We start from the raw sequence: 16,000 nt of genomic DNA, 5'->3' as shown, positions 1-16,000 counted from the left end.
TGTGAGATCATGACCTGAGTCAAAGTCGGACACTTAACTGACTGAGCCACTCAGGTGCCCCCAAAACTAATCAGATTTTTAAATCTTTCTAGGAAGTTCCCTATCTGGAATTCATGTGAGATCATTTTTATTCTTAGAGTTCATAAATTTTGCTAGACTATGTCACCCTGCACCCACCACCAATTCCTGCCCTGGGTATTTTCTTGCATTTGTCATTATTTCTGAGTAATGGCTAAAAGAGAGCTGTGTGATGGGATGAAGATGGAGGGCTTTATTCTTTGTTTGGGGTAGGGTAACCACAGAGTCGATGGCCAGCTTGCATCCACATTTTGGTCCCAGGTTTCAGACAGTTGGGGAGGGATGACATTTTTGGCCTATCTTTTTCCAAATATGGTAGGCTTATAATTTATGGCAAGATCAGCCTCACAATTGTTTGTTTGTTTGTTTTGAGAGAGAGAGAGTGGGAGAGGGGCAGAGAGAGAGGGAGAGAGAGAGAATCCCAAGTAGGCTCTGCGCTGTCAGCCCAGAGCCCAATGCGGGGCTCGATCTCAGGAACTGTGAGATCATGATCTAAGCCAAAACCAAGAGTCTGACGCCTAAATAACTGAGCCTTCCAAAAGTTCCCAGCCTATTTTATTAAGGAACAGTTTTATTGACATATTATTCATATATCATATGACTTCCTCTTTTGAAGTATACAGTTCAGTGGATTGTTGTATATTCACAGATATGTGCACAGCCCAACTCCTCAGAAAGAAAGCACATACCCCTTAGCTATCACCCTCCCTCTACCCATTCATCCCTGCCAGCCCTAAGCAACCACTCATCTGCTTTCTATTTCTATATGTTTGCCTGTTTTGCACATTTTATATAAATGGTATCATGTAATATACAGTCTTTTGTGACTGACTTCTTTCCTTTAGCATAATGTTTTTGAGAGTCATCCATGTTGTAGTTTATATCAGTACTTACTTGGTCACATCCCATTCCATTATATGAATATTACCACATTTTATGTATCCCGTCATTAGTTAATAGACATTTGGTTTATTTCCAACTTTTGGCTATTATGAATAATGCTGATGTAATCATTTGTGTAAAAGTTTTTGTGGGCATATGTTTTCATTCCTCTTGGATAGATACATAGGAGTGGGATTTCTGAGTCATACTCTAACTCTGTGTTTAACCACTTGAAGAGCCACCAGGCTGTTTTCTAAAGTAGCTGCACCATTTCGTATTTGCAACAGCAGCTTAAGAGGTTTCTTATCTTTTCATGTCGTCATCAACACTGGCTTCTCATTCATGGCCATTCTTGAGGGTGTGAAACAGTATCTCATTATGGTTTTGATCTGCATTTCCCTGATAACTAATGATGTTCAGCATCTTTGCATGTGGTTATTGGACATCTGTATGTGTCTTTGGAGAAATGTCTATTCACCTTGCCCTTTTTAAATTGGATTGTTTGTCTTTTTACTATTGAGTTGTAGGAGCTCTTTATATATTCTAGATATGGTCCCTTATTAAATATGCTACTTGCTAGGAGCCTGGGTAGCTCAGTCAGTTAAGCTTCCGACTTCAGCTGAGGTCATAATCTCACCGTTCGTGAATTCGAGCCCTGTGTTGGGCTCTGTGCTGACAGCTCAGAGCCTGGAGCCTACTTCAGATTCTTCATCTCCCTCTCTCTCTACCCCTCTCCCTTTCACACTTGTGTCTTTCTCTCTCAAAAATAAATAAACATTAAAAAATAGGGGCGCCTGGGTGGCTCAGGTGGTTAGGCGTCCGACTTCAGCTCAGGTCATGATCTCACAGTTTGTGGGTTCAAGCCCTGCATCGGGCTCTGTGCTGACAGCTGGCTCAGAGCCTGGAGCCTGTTTCAGATTCTGTATCTCCCTCTCTCTCTGACCCTCCCCTGCTCATGCTTCTCTCTCTCTCTCTCAGAAATACATAAAACATACATACATATATATATATATATATATATGTATGTATATGCTACTTGCAAATATTTTCCTGTGTCAGCTTTTCACCTTCTTGATATAGTTCTTTGAAGTTCTAAGTCCTGTTTATTTATTTTTATTTTGTTTTGGTGCTCTCGGTGTTGTATCCATGAACCATTACCTAATTCAAGGTTATGAAGATTTATGCCTATGCTTTCTTCTAAGAATTTTATCATTTTAGCTCTTACATTTAGGTCTTTGATCCATTTTGAATAAGCTTTCTTATATGGTGTGAGGTAAAGGTGTCTCTTTCTTCCTTCCTTCCTTCCTTTTTTTCTTTCTTCCTCCTTCCCTCCCTCTCTCTCTCTCTCTTTCTTTCTTTCCTTTCACTTTAGAGAGAGAGAGTACAAATGGGAGAGGGGGCAGAGAGAGAGACAGAGTGTGTGAGTGGGAGAGAGGGGCGGCGGAGGGGAGAGAGAGAGAGAGAGAGCGAGCGCATCCCAAGCAAGATCCAAACCCAGCATGGAGCCTGCCATGAGACTCAGTCCCACAACCCTGGGACCATGACATGAGCCAAAATCAAGAGTCAGATGCTCAACCAACTGAGCCACCCAATGCTCAACTGACTGAGCCGCCCAGATGTCCCAAGACTCTGAATTTCTAATGTATTTCTTAGAGCCATTCTGTTAGTGACAGTTCTGTTTTTGTTTATCTGGGAATGTCTTAACTTCCCCCTTTTGAATGATAGTTTTGCTGGATATAGAATTCTTTATTGACTATCTTTTTCTTTTAGTGCCTTAAATATAGCATCCCACTGCCTTCTTGCTTCCATGGTTTCTTAGAAGAAATCATCTCTTAATCTTATTGACAGTCACTTGTACATGATGAGTTATTTCTTTCTTGGTACTTTCAAGGCTTTTTTTTGGCTTTGATTTCAATAGTTTGATCATCATGTGTGTAGGTGTTCATTTTATTTAGTTTTGTTGAACTTCTTGGATGTGTATATTAATGTCTTTCATCAAATTTAGGCAGTTTGGGGCCATTTTTTTTCAGCTACTCTTTCCACACCCCCTTTTCCTTCTGGAATTATGCATGTGTTGATGTACTTAATGATGTCCTAGGGGTCTCTGAGGCTCTGTTCATTTTTCTTCATTTTTTTTTTTCTGTTCCTCAGTCTGGATAATCTCCACTGAGCTCAACTGACCTTGGAATTCTCAAATTCATGAATTCTTTGTTATGCCTGCTGAAATCTCCTGTTGAACCATCAAAACATTTAAAATTTTCATTTAATTTACTTCTAAGTTTCAGAATTTCTATTTGGTCCTTTTTATACTTTCTATTTCTTTATTGATATTCTCTATTTGGTGAGACAGTAAGACATCATTCACATACTTTAGTTTTTCTTCTTTGATATATTCAAAGTAACTGACTTAAAGTTCTTGTCTGGTAAGTTCAATATCTAGGCTTCCTCAGGAACAGTTTCTATCGATTGCTTTTTTCCCCTGTGCATAGGCCATTTTCTTTTTCCTCTTCGTGTTTTATAATTTTTGTTGAATATCAGCATCCTTAAAATGTTCCAAAGGCTTCACTTTACAGATCAAATCCTAATCCCTCCTCAGCAGCGCCTATTAGGTCCTGCATGAGTTTGTTCTCACTGCCCCTCTGATCTCACTGCTAATTACTCTTGTTTCTGTCACTATACAGCCTCTCTGTCCTTTCCATTCTTTAAATACATTGGACTGTTTCCTTCTGGTCACTCATGTCTCAGCTCATTGCTGCCTCCTCAGACAGGTTATGCCTTCCCCACTCCACCCTCCCTCTCTTTACCACATTTCCCTGGCTTATTTATAACATTTAGCACTATCTGAAAAGATCTTATTCTTTATTTCTTTATTGTATATGAACCCTCTCCCTCACAAGACTGTAAACCCCATAAGAGCAAATGCCTTGTCTGTTCTCTCTGCCACATCTTCAATGCTTCTTTGGCAAATAGTTAGACATTCATTGTTGAATGAATTAAAAGCTAAGGTCACAGTTTCAGAGGCTCCAAGAATAGACACACTCCAGTTCTTGAAGAGGATTACAACTTTGTTTTTCTCCCCTAAAATTTCTCAAATCTGTATTCTAGCTATGCAGATGTAGTTAATAAACTTTCTCTTTAAAGATAGTTTGTAAACTTGTTTTATGAAACTAATTATCTTCTATATTAATTATGCCCAGTATACATTCTTAGCCTCTTTTCCTTCTTGGCCTCATATCTTAAGAACTCTGTTTATTTTAGAATTCAACTTTGTATGTTATATAACCCTTCCTTCCCTTAACACTAGGAAAAAAATAATGACAGGAAATTCTGGAGAATTTTAGTCTCTAAAGTGAGAGACCGTAAGGTCTGAAAGGAAATTGAATTATTATAACCTGTAGAGGGTAAGATCTGTGGAAGTCTGGGCTGTAAATTAGGCTCTTTAGCATACAAATCTATTCTTCAAGCTATCACTTAATATGCTTAGTGCTGCATTATCCCCACAGAGTAAATAAACCAAATCTGTATTTATTCTAAGAAAATTTTCCATCCTTCCCTTTCCACTCTTATGTTTAAGAACCATTTTTCCTCTTATGGACTCCTTACAGAGATGAAACTTGTGAAATTATTGTGGGTCCTTTATTAGTGTCCTAGTGGTGAGCACACTGAGGTGTGGTGTGATGGCTCATTCTGTGTAACTAACTCCACTCTCTCCAGGAACTGAGCCGTATCCATAAGTGTAAGAGATCCAACACCGGATGTCAAAAAGTCAACGTTTATTTAGGAAAGGAAATATGTCATTGCATGATTAACTCCTAGAAGCAATAGCTAAAACTTTTGAATCATCTGAGTTCATTTTAAAGTGCCACTTTTCTTCTTTACTTTGTAGTTGTGATTATTTACTTAACACTAGGTTTTCAGTAAGAAAACGACATGAGCACTTGTCAATATCAAGAGTTTCCTTTTGATGGTTAATCCATAAAATTAGCCTGGGAAATTCAGAAGTTAATGATTTCCTGCTCTGAGAGGAGCTTTTGAACCTTATCAAGGCTGTACTTGGGTGGATTCCGCTGAGGTGTATTATCCCAGAGGCAGGGAGTAGCCTGTATGCATGGAAGGATTCTGGAAGCCAGAACCATGTGGCAGTGAATGGCACAGGCAGGCTATAAGAAAAGGTTCATTTAAGGACTATGTAATACCCACAGCCCATCCACTGTAGATAAGTTGCAGGATATCTCACTGAGTTGGCACAGACCAGGCCGAGAGACACTGGCAAACATGCTCCGTTGGATCAGTCGGTTACAGCATGATACTAACAGGGTCCAAGGACATCCTCTCTGATACCTCTCAGGTCAGTTTGCTTGGTTCAGGGGAAGAGAGTCTAGCCCAAGGCCATAAACCTTACCATTGGTTATTCAGGTAAATCCAAGCCATTTGAAATTCTGTTACACAGTTATGATCTTGGTTGTGTAGAAAGAAGATCATGGAAAACAGCCTGTAGAACTCACTTTCTAAATGCTATCCTCTTGGTTTGTCCATGTTCCAAGTTTATTTTTAGAGAGAAATGTTTCTTAATGTGAATGAATAGCTCCATATGGGAGAATTATACAGATTGTACAAAACATATCTAGACATTTGTTAGCCTATTTATTTAACCAATATAGAGGATGTGTTTAGGACCAGGTTCTAAGAATACAAAGCCAGTGAGAAATAATTCCTGCTGTCAAAAAACCCACAATATGGGGCGCCTGTGTGGCTCAGTCGGTTGAGCATTCAACTCTTGATTTCAGCTCAGGTCATGATCCCAGGGTCGTGGGATCAAGTTCTGCATGACGCTCCTCGCTGAGCATGGACCCTGCTTAAGTTCTCTCTTTCCCTCTGCCCCTCTCCCCAGCTCACTTGCTCTCTCTAAAATTAAAAAAAAAAAAGAGTATAATTAATACCCAGTTTTGATTTGTTGGAATATACAAACTTTTGGGGAAGAAAACAATAATATGAAGTCACATGAAAGTCAGGTATTGTCATACAGTTCTACAAGTAAGCCTTTCTTTTTTCCTTTTTATTAAAATTAAGATAAAGACAGAGAGGGAGGCAAACCATGAGAGAATCTTAAATACAGAGAACAAAATGAGGGTTGCTGGAGGGAAGGCTGTGGGGTTAAATGGGTGATGGGCATTAAGGAGGGCACTTTTAGGAATGAGCGCTGGGTGTCATATGTAAGAAATGAATCACTGGATTCTACTCCTGAAGCCAAGACTACAATGTATGTTAACTAACTTGAATTTAAATTTAAAAAAATTTATTTCTTTTGATGTTGTAGAGTATATATTTTTAAAAATAATATTTTAAAAAACTATTTCTGATAAACATAATATATACCCATATTAATATATAAAAATTAGTTACAGGTGCTTTAAAAAAGGAATCTAAATTGATTATTGATCCATATTTTATTTAAGAATATAGTTCTGGAATGGCTTAAATCAACAACACAAGAAACAATAGATGTTGGCAAGAAAGGGGAGCCCTCATGCACTGTTGGTGCAAATGCAAACTGGTGCAGCTGCTGTGGAAGACAGTATGGAGGTTCCTCAAAAAATTAAAAATAAAACTACCCTATGACCGAGCAACTACACTACTAGGTATTTATCCAAATGATACAAAAATGCTGATTCAGAGGGGCACGTGCACCCCAATGTTTATAGCAGTGCTATCAACAATATCCAAATTATGGAAAGAGCCCAAATGTCAACCAATTGATGAATGGATAAAGAGGCTGTGGTATATATATATACAATGGAATACTCCTTGGTGATCAAAAAGAATGAAATCTTGCCACTTGCAACAATGTGGATGGAGCTAGAGTGCATTATGCTAAGTGAAATAAGTCAGAGAAAGACAAATATCATACAAATATCATATGATTCCACTCATGTGGAATTTAAGAAACAAAACAAATGAGGGGCGCTGGGCAGCTTAGTTGGCTAATTGTCTGACTTCAGCTCAGGCCATAACTTCACGGTTTGTGAGTTTGAGCCCTGCGTGGGGCTTTGCACTGTGGGTGTAGAGCTTGCTTGGGACTCTCTCTCTCGCCCTCTCTCTCAGGCTTTCTCTCTCTCTCTCTCAAAATAAATTAATTAATTAAAACAAAACAAATGAGCAAAGGGAAAAGAGAGAGAGAGAGAGAGAGAGAGGGAGGCAAACTAAGAAATAGACTCTTGCCTATGGAGAATAAACTGATGGTTACCAGAGGGGAGGAGTCGGGGGGAATGGGCTACATAGGTGGTAGGCATTAAGGAGTGAGCTTGTTGTGATGAGCACCGGTGTGGTATGCAAGTGTTGAATCACTATACTGTACACCTGAAACTAATATTACACTATATGTTAACTAACTGGAATTTAAATAAAAGCTTACAAAAAAGAATGTAGTTCTGGGGAGTAGTAATTTTTGTTAGGTTTTCTTCTTACATATTTATTGTGAGGAATTCTGAATGCACAAATCAAAAAGAAGAAAATAAAATTAACCATATCCTGGTCACTTGGATACAACCAGATACCATCCAGATACCACTCATCTTTCAGAATATGTTTTCTAGCCTTTTGTTATATATATAATGATAGTTAACATTTATTGTATATTAAAAGTTTTAATATTGCTAAGCTTAACACATGCAGTATCTCATTTAATAAATAAGTTCAGGTGCTGCATGTGTTTTTATTTCTTCTGATTTTTAAAAATTGAAGTGTAATTAACATACAATATTCTGTTTGTTTCAGGTGTACAACACATTGATTCAACAATTCTATGCATTACCCAGTGCTCACCGCACTAAGTGTGGTCACCGTACAACATTATTACAATATTATTGACTACAATTGTTATGCTGTGCTTTTAGTCTCTTTATTTTTTAAAGATAAAGAGATATCTTAATATCTTTATTTTTTTATGTCTTTATTTTATTTCTGAGAGACAGAGACAGAGAGCGAGCAGGAGAGGGGCAGAGAGAGAGGGAGACAAAGAATGTGAAGCAGGCTCCAGGCTCTGAACTGTCAGCACAGAGCCTGATGTGGGGCTCAAACCCACAGACTGTGAGATCATGACCTGAGCCGAAGTCGGACACTTAACTGACTGAGCCAACCAGGTGCCCCTTAATATCTTTATTTTATAACTGGAAGTTTGTACCTCTTATTCCCCATGAACTATTTTGCCCATCCCCCACAGCATCTGGCAACCACCAGTTTCTCTCTGTATTTAAGAGTGTGTTTGTTTTGTTCTTTGGATTCCACATATAGGTGAAATCATATGGTATTTGTGTTTTCCTGTCTGATATTTCACTTAGCATAATACTCTCTAGCTTCATCCATGTTATCACAAATTGGAAGATAACATTTTGTTTTCTGCTGAGTAACATTCCTGTGTGTGTGTGTGTGTGTGTGTGTGTGTGTGTGTGTATCATTTTCTTAATTCATCTATTGATGGACACTTGGGTTGCTTCCATATCCCGGCTGCAATAAACGTTGGGGTTCATGTATCTTTTCAAATTAATGTTTTTGTATTCTTTGGGTAAATATCCAGTAGTGGAATTGCTGGATCATAGGGTATTTCTATTGTAAATTTTTAGAGAAATCTCCATACTGTGTTCCACAGTCACTGTACCAATGTACATTCCCACCAACAGTGCACAAGCGTTTCCTTTTCTCCACATCCTCAGTAACACTTGATATATTTGTCTTTTTTGATACTAGCCATTTGGACTTGTGTCAGGTGATATTTCATTGTGGTTTTGATTTGCATTTCCCTGATGATGAATGATGTTGAGCATCTCTTCATGAGTCTTTTGGCTGTATGGATGTCTGTTTTAGAAAAATGTCAGTTCAAGTCCTGTGCCCATTTTTTAAAATTGCATTGTTTATTTGTTTAATGTTGAGTTGTATACGTTCTTTATATATTTTGGATATTAACCCCTTATCAGATATATCATTTGCAGATATATTCTCCCGTTCATTAGGTTGCCTTTTTGTTTTGGTGGTTATTTCCTTCACTGTGCCTTTTATATTGGCATAGTTCCAATAGTCTATCATAGCCTTTATTTTCCTTGTCTGAGGAGATATAACTTTTTAAAATGTTTATTTATTTTTGAGAGTGAGAGAGAGCATGAGCAGGGGAGGGACAGAGAGAGAGAGACGGAGACACGGAATCCAAAGAAAGCTCCAGGCTCCAAGCTGTCAGCACAGAGCCCAACACTGGACTCAGACTCACAAACCCTGAGATCATGACCTGAGCCAAAGTCAGATGTTTAACCGACTGAGCTGGCCAGGTGCCCCAAGGAGATATAAATATGTTGCTAAGGGCAATGTCCAAGTGATTACTGTCTATGCTTTCTTTAAGGAGTTTTATGGTTGAAGATCTCACACTTAGGTCTTTAATCCATTTTCAGTTTATTTTTGTGTATGATGTATTAAAGTTGTCCGGTTTCATTCTTTTGCATGTAGCTGTCTAATTTTCCAAACATCATTTATTGAAAAGACTGTCATTTCCCTATTGTATAATTTTCATTTCCTTTGTTGTAGATTACTCGACCATGTAGATGTGGGTTTATTTCTGGTGTCTCTACTTGATTCCATTGATCTATATGTCTTCTTTTGTGCCAATATCATATTATTTTGATTAATATAGCTTTGTAGTATATCATACAATCTGGAATTGTGATACCTCCAGCTTTGTTCTTTATTCTGAAGATTGCTTTAGTTGTTTTGAGGTTCCATACAAATTTTAGGATTATTTGTTCTAGTTCTGTGAAAAAATACTACTGGCATTTTGATAAGGATTGCAATAAACCTATAGATTGCTTTGGATAGTATGGACATTTGGACAATATTAATTCTCCCAGTCTATGAGCATGGTATACCTTTCCATTTGTTTGTGTCATCTTCCTCAGCATGTATTTTGTGGCAGTTTTTAATTTAATATATTGTGTGTTACTTTCCCTTTCATTAAATATTCTACTGAGGCATCATTTTAAGTGGCTGCATGGTGTTTTAACCACAAATGTATTTAATCAAATTTAATTTTTTTGTTATTATAAGAGCTCATGATGAGCATGTGTTGTTTATAATAATGAATGAAACAAAACCCAACAAGCAAGAAAATATTTTGTAACCTCCAAGTTTATTTCCTTAGAATCTTTCAGAATATTTCCTTAATTCTTAGAAATAGTTCTGAAAACAAGGGCTTGAACAATTTTAAGACTTTTAATGGAAATGCCAAGAGAATATTCTCTTTGCATTCAGTGTCTATATTTCCATAACATAATGGACATAATGATGATCTGATACTTTTCCATTATGTAAACAACCCATTCGTTTAGTACACAGAGTGAGCAGTGTTACTCTTCTTGAGTTGACCCCCTAGCAGCTGCAGCTTTGGAGTTGCCAGGAATTCACCCAACCGGCAAAACCTTGGGACACTTTATTGGGCTCATGGTACCTACTGGGCACTGGGGGAGGTGATGCATGTCTTTCAACTCAAAGAAATCAATTCAAATAAATGTGTGTAAGTATAAATTTCAAATGAAGGTTTTTATAGGTAAAAACTGACCCTACAAATTTTTTTTTTTTTTTTTACTCTGTAGCCCCCTTCTATCGCTGTAACATTCAGGTTCTAAGACAAATGACTGAGGAATGATCAAGAAAGATTAGTAGCAAGAACAAGTCTAGTTCAGCAACGTAGGGATACTTGAGCTTGGAGATCACATCTGAAGATCTTACACTCTTCTGGGCTTGGGCATCTTGAGACATACAGCAGTCACCATCAGCCCAGGAAAAGTTTCCAGAAAGTTCTGGATGCTCTCAGTATTAGCACTGAAGAGATTGGTCAAATCTTCTATATGTCCTTGTAACTGTCCTGCAACTATTGATAAAATGAATACAAAGATAATATGTAATGTGCATGTCAAATAATGAGGACATTAAGGAGTCACCTCTAATATACTACTGACACAAAAGGAGATTCTGCTTGTTTTTTAAGACCTAAGAATAGGCCAGTTTTGGCTAAATATTGGAGAACTGTAAAGATTCCTCTAGGGAGACAAAATAACAACAACAACAACAACAATAACAATAGTAATAATAATAATAAGAAGAAGAATAGGGACCAAGGCAAATTTGACCTCAAACCTCTCCCCGACTCATAATATTTCCTGTTCCTTCATTGGTTTAGATTTTATTCTAAGACTTTCTTTCTGGAATCATTTTGTCCTATATCTGTTACTTCTTTTTTTCCATAGAGAAAATGGTGAATGTAATTGGAAACTTAAAAAATATTTTCTTACAAAAATACCAAGTGCATATATTAAAAACAAAACAAAACCCTAACATTATTTGAGTCTCCTCAACTCCAGCCATACCTGAGAAAGACTTATGTATGGATTCTACAGAAAAGGAATTAACTGGTAATTGACTGAGTTCTTTCTTCTGTGCAGAATCCAACTGTAAAACATAGTTAAATATCACCTGCACTTTGGTGGGCTTATCGGTACTTTGAAATATTTAATCATATTTCCTCTGTTAGCTTAGAAGGTGGGGAAGTAGTTGTATATTTACCTTGGTCAGCTGTTGGTGCTAGTTGGGAGTTCTATTGTGTCCCTCATTTTATCACTTACAAGTCATTTATAATGGGCTTTCTGAGTTCATACTCTAGCTACACATTTCAGAGAAGCACTTATAGTGACTCTGGAATAGCTTTTAAGGTAATAGCATTTTTTAAGACTAAAAAAGCTTCTTGTACCATCCATGGTACCTTCTATAAATGCTCTTTGATAAGTATGTGGTTTTAAAAAATGAACTTTTTGCCTTGAGGTGGAAATAAAATCATGGACTTAGTTTAAAGTAGGACACTCTTCTGGTTTCTGTAGATTTAGCTAGGCCCAAGGGAATATAATTCCTGGAATCATATTTTAAGTCTCAATATTATACATTGAGTTATAAATATTGATGCTGCTTTTTAAATAGGTTTTCCATTAAAAGCATGACTTTTAAAAGTGTGCCTACTCCCCCACTGTGATTTGTATTGCTCAAATGTATCACATGCTGGAATACACCTTTAAATCTACAAGGAAAGCTAATGATGATAAAATAATCATAAATTTACTTTCACAAAAGATCTCTATTCCATAAAGTGAGGTATGACTTGGCGGTGGTGAAACCTATCAACTTGTAACGTAAATTAAGTGATTAGTATTTAGTATTTAGCAGTATCTTTGACTGCATTTAGTACTTTAAAATTTATTATTACTGTTGTTTATGGCATATATTATATATGTGTGTGTATGTATAATACTTCTTAAAATTGGAAATAATACTTTTTAAAGGAAACGTGATTCTTATATATTCAACAAGAATATTTGTAAGTCACGTATCTAACACTTATCATGTGCCAGGTCCTTACAAATAATTTTTGGTTAGGGATGATAGTAACTGTGAAAAGTCTTCTCCGTGCCCTTTTCAAGGGCAATTAAGCATTCAACTTTCAAATGGCACTTAGAGCTGCTTGAGTTATTTAAGGGTGCTTCTATTTTTAAAGTCGTCTTTACGAACAGTTTTCGAAATATGTGGAAATGCTTAATATAGGATTTCCAAATTGTTAACGATGTCCTCTTATTAGTCTGGCTGCCTGCGCATGCGCACGTGTGTGCCCACGCACGTGTTGTCTTTCCTTCAGCTCCTTTGTGTTCCCGCAAATTGCCGTCGAGTGGCTGGATTATGAGAAATTACATGCCTTTGTCACCTCCTTGTGACAGTTCTCCCTTCTATAAGAATTTTCTTTAGAGGTTCCCTCTTTAAAAGATCCTGGTGTTTGACTCTTAAAACTAGGACTTCCAAGAAATATTTGGGTAATTGGAGGAAGATAGACCCTAAAATGGAGTCGGGGTAACTAGCTTCCTGGAATCTGGCTCTCCCTGAGTACACACACATTTTGTTTGCCACACATTCACATAAAAGCTGTTTGTTTTCCCATGTGACATGGCACAGCCTTGAGAGATGGGTGGACGTCCCACCTGCTGTTCTTCACAAGGGAAAGGAAAAGCAGTACACTAGAAGCAGCTTTTCCACCATCAAGCAAAAGTCCTTTTCTCCGTTCAAATGGAAGATACCATCTTTGTCATTAATTCACAGATCTTTACTGAGGGTGCCAGAATGGGGTTAGGCCTTGGGGAAACAAAATTGAAGAAAAGCAACCTCTGACATCACTTGAGTTTCTAGTCTAGGGAAGGAGATAGACAATCCACAGATAGCCGTCGGGGGACACTCCCCAGGAAAGGTGAAGAGGTGGAATTAGAGAACAGAGAAGTGTCTGCTTGACTAGTGGGTCAGAAAATCAGGGAGTGTTTCTGAAGGGAGCCAACACCTGAGTTTCACCCAACGAGTTGGCCTTACAGAAAGGGCACTTGTAGGCCAAGCACACAGCCTGGGCAAAGAACTGGACAGGAAATAGAGAACGTGTCCACTCTCAGTGGCTGAGAGGCTTCGATGTCTTGGAGGGGGGAGGCTAGGAATGGTAAGAAATGAATGAGGCAGAGGCAGGGATTTGGGTTTTATCCTGGTGTAGTAGGAACCCTTTAACAGTTTCCACCAAGGCTGTGATGCAATACAATTTGTATTGGAATTTAAAGGATTGGCAGTGGGCAAGACTCAATGGTGAGACTTTGGTTAGAGGTGGGATGCAACCAGCGATAGAAGGCCACAGAGGTGGAAAGGCCCAACTGAGGTAATGAGCCGGGGGCCTCAAGCATACTGAGAGCTAGTGAGGAGGTCAGATGGGTGAGCCTGGAGCTGACTGGGCAAGACTGGTTCACTGTGCTCTCAGCTTGTGCAAAAACAGTGGTCCCCTCTGACCCCAGGGGATCTGCTCTAAGACCCCAGTGAGTGCCTGAAACTGCAGATAATACCAAACCCTATATATACTATGTTTTTTTCCTGTGCATACATACCAGTGATCAAGTTTAATGTGTCAATGAGGTAAGAGATTAACAATGATCATAATAGAATGGTTACAATATACTGTAATGAAAGTTATATGAATGTGGTCTCTCTCTCTCCCTCAAAGTATCTTCCTGTGCCATACTCACCCTTCTTGTGATGATGTAAGTTGATAAAATGCCTACATGAGGAGAGGAAGCGACGAAAATGTCGACTTTGTGATGTAGTATCAGGCTACTACTGACCGCCGACATATTGGAATGACCTGAGGATTATCTGCCTCAGGACAGAAGAAGAAAACATGGATGGGGGGGACACTGCTCTACTAGTGGCTCTCCCCCTGACCCCCCATCAGAGAGCCCTCTCTCCCTCTCTCAGCACCACAGCTCAGGCCTCACCACTTTCCTTATTTCTTGTCCTTTCTTTTTCTTCTCTTTCTCATCTCCCAGAGTACAGCCAAGTTATTCTCTCAGAGTGGCTTCCAATCTAGAAACTTCAGGTTCCTGCTTACCTTCTTTCCCTTACTCAACCCCCTCTCACTCCCAGTCACCAAACCATATTGATGCTACTGAGCATTTTCCAATCTGGCTCCACGCAAGCCCTTGCTGCTGCTCTGAGTCAGGCTTTCCTTCACTTCTTCATTCCTCCCTTCTTCCTGCCATCTACCTTTGACATCCATGTCCGCATGGATTAGCATGATGAATGATTAGAAGTGCGAGAAAATGAAGCTCATTCCACCTAGCCAATTTCAATTTTGCAGAGATTTAAGCAAAGAACTAATGACATTTGGGGAGGTTCTTTTGTTTGGTTGATTTTGGTTTTTTTGGTAACAATTTTTTAAATGTTTATTTATTTTTGAGAGAGAGCATGTGAGTGAGGGAGGGATGAAAAGAGAGAGGGACAGAGGATCTAAAGTGGGCTCTGCATTGACAGCAAAGAGCCTGATGCGAGGCTCAAACTCACAACCATGAGATCATGACCTGAGCCCAAGTTGGACACTCAACCGACTGAGTCACCCAGGCCTCCCTCTTTTAAACAACAATTTAATCTGCTTTTTCAGTTCTACAAAAGTCTGATTGAATAAAAGAATTAGGATGAGTTTTTTTCTAAAACACAATGAATTATATAAATAGTAGATCTTTTTCTAAAATTACTAATGAAGAAACTACCTGTCCCTTCCTGTCCTTTTCACATATTTCAATGAAGAACAAAAGACTTTAAAAAATTCACCCCTATTGTATAGGAAAGTGATGGAACATTCTGAAAAAAAAAAGGAAGGGGGATTGCAATGGATTCCTCTTGATTGTGGCAAATAACAAATTCAAATATTCTATACCATTTTATTTATTCTAAAATATAATGATTAAAGTGAGAAATAATTCCCTAAGCACAATGTGGCTGACAGTACTCTTCCATTGTTTTTGTGTAGATAGGATAAGTTCCTTAGGCATTCTTGACAAATAGTGTCCTGTTCAGAGCAGCCTCCAACACCAGATCTTGTTAATAAGCACTAATCTCTTTTTAATAGGCTGCATTTGATGCCAGATTAGTAAAATAAACTCTCATCTCTCACGATGACCCTTTATTCCTGAGAACTTTCTCTACTTGCCTTGAGGACATTATGTTTGGAGATTTTTATGCTTCAGAATATATCTATAAGATTTCTTCCTTGAATGGAAAAGGCTTTGTATGTTGCAGAGACAGATGTGTTTCTGGGCTGGGAAGGCACAGACTAAGCCATAGAAGCCAATTATAGGAGAAGAAGACTGCCTATTCCTACTTCTTAGAATTCAGTGTAAAGACAAACAGAAAAAAAGGAAGACATGGCACAAATATGATTATGAAAATGATGATATGAGAAGACCAAAATTGGTGAATTGCACCCATTTGTAAGAATATAGCCATAAGTTTAAAACAAGTGAAATGTCCAGTTAAGGAGCTGCTATAGGTATAGGATGCGACATGATTGAAATCTGGCAAATTTCCATCAGTGACGTGCTTGAGAACTTCCAAGACTGTGTGAAGCTCCCAGGGTAACCTGTTCCCAAATGTGGGGGATGGGAAT

General features: G+C 38.3%; 1 long non-coding RNA gene across 1 annotated transcript in view; it reads left to right on the top strand.

Annotated features, from left to right (window-relative positions):
• LOC144236371 (uncharacterized) overlaps positions 1 to 16,000 on the top strand; it is a 60,122-nt gene that overhangs the window by 37,856 nt on the left and 6,266 nt on the right. The gene's annotated exons all lie outside the window — the stretch shown is intronic.

This window comes from Crocuta crocuta, unplaced genomic scaffold (assembly GCF_008692635.1).
Source record: "Crocuta crocuta isolate KB4526 unplaced genomic scaffold, BGI_CrCroc_1.0 scaffold24, whole genome shotgun sequence".
Lineage (NCBI taxonomy): Eukaryota > Metazoa > Chordata > Mammalia > Carnivora > Hyaenidae > Crocuta > Crocuta crocuta.
This window is presented reverse-complemented; position numbering and strand designations above follow the sequence as displayed.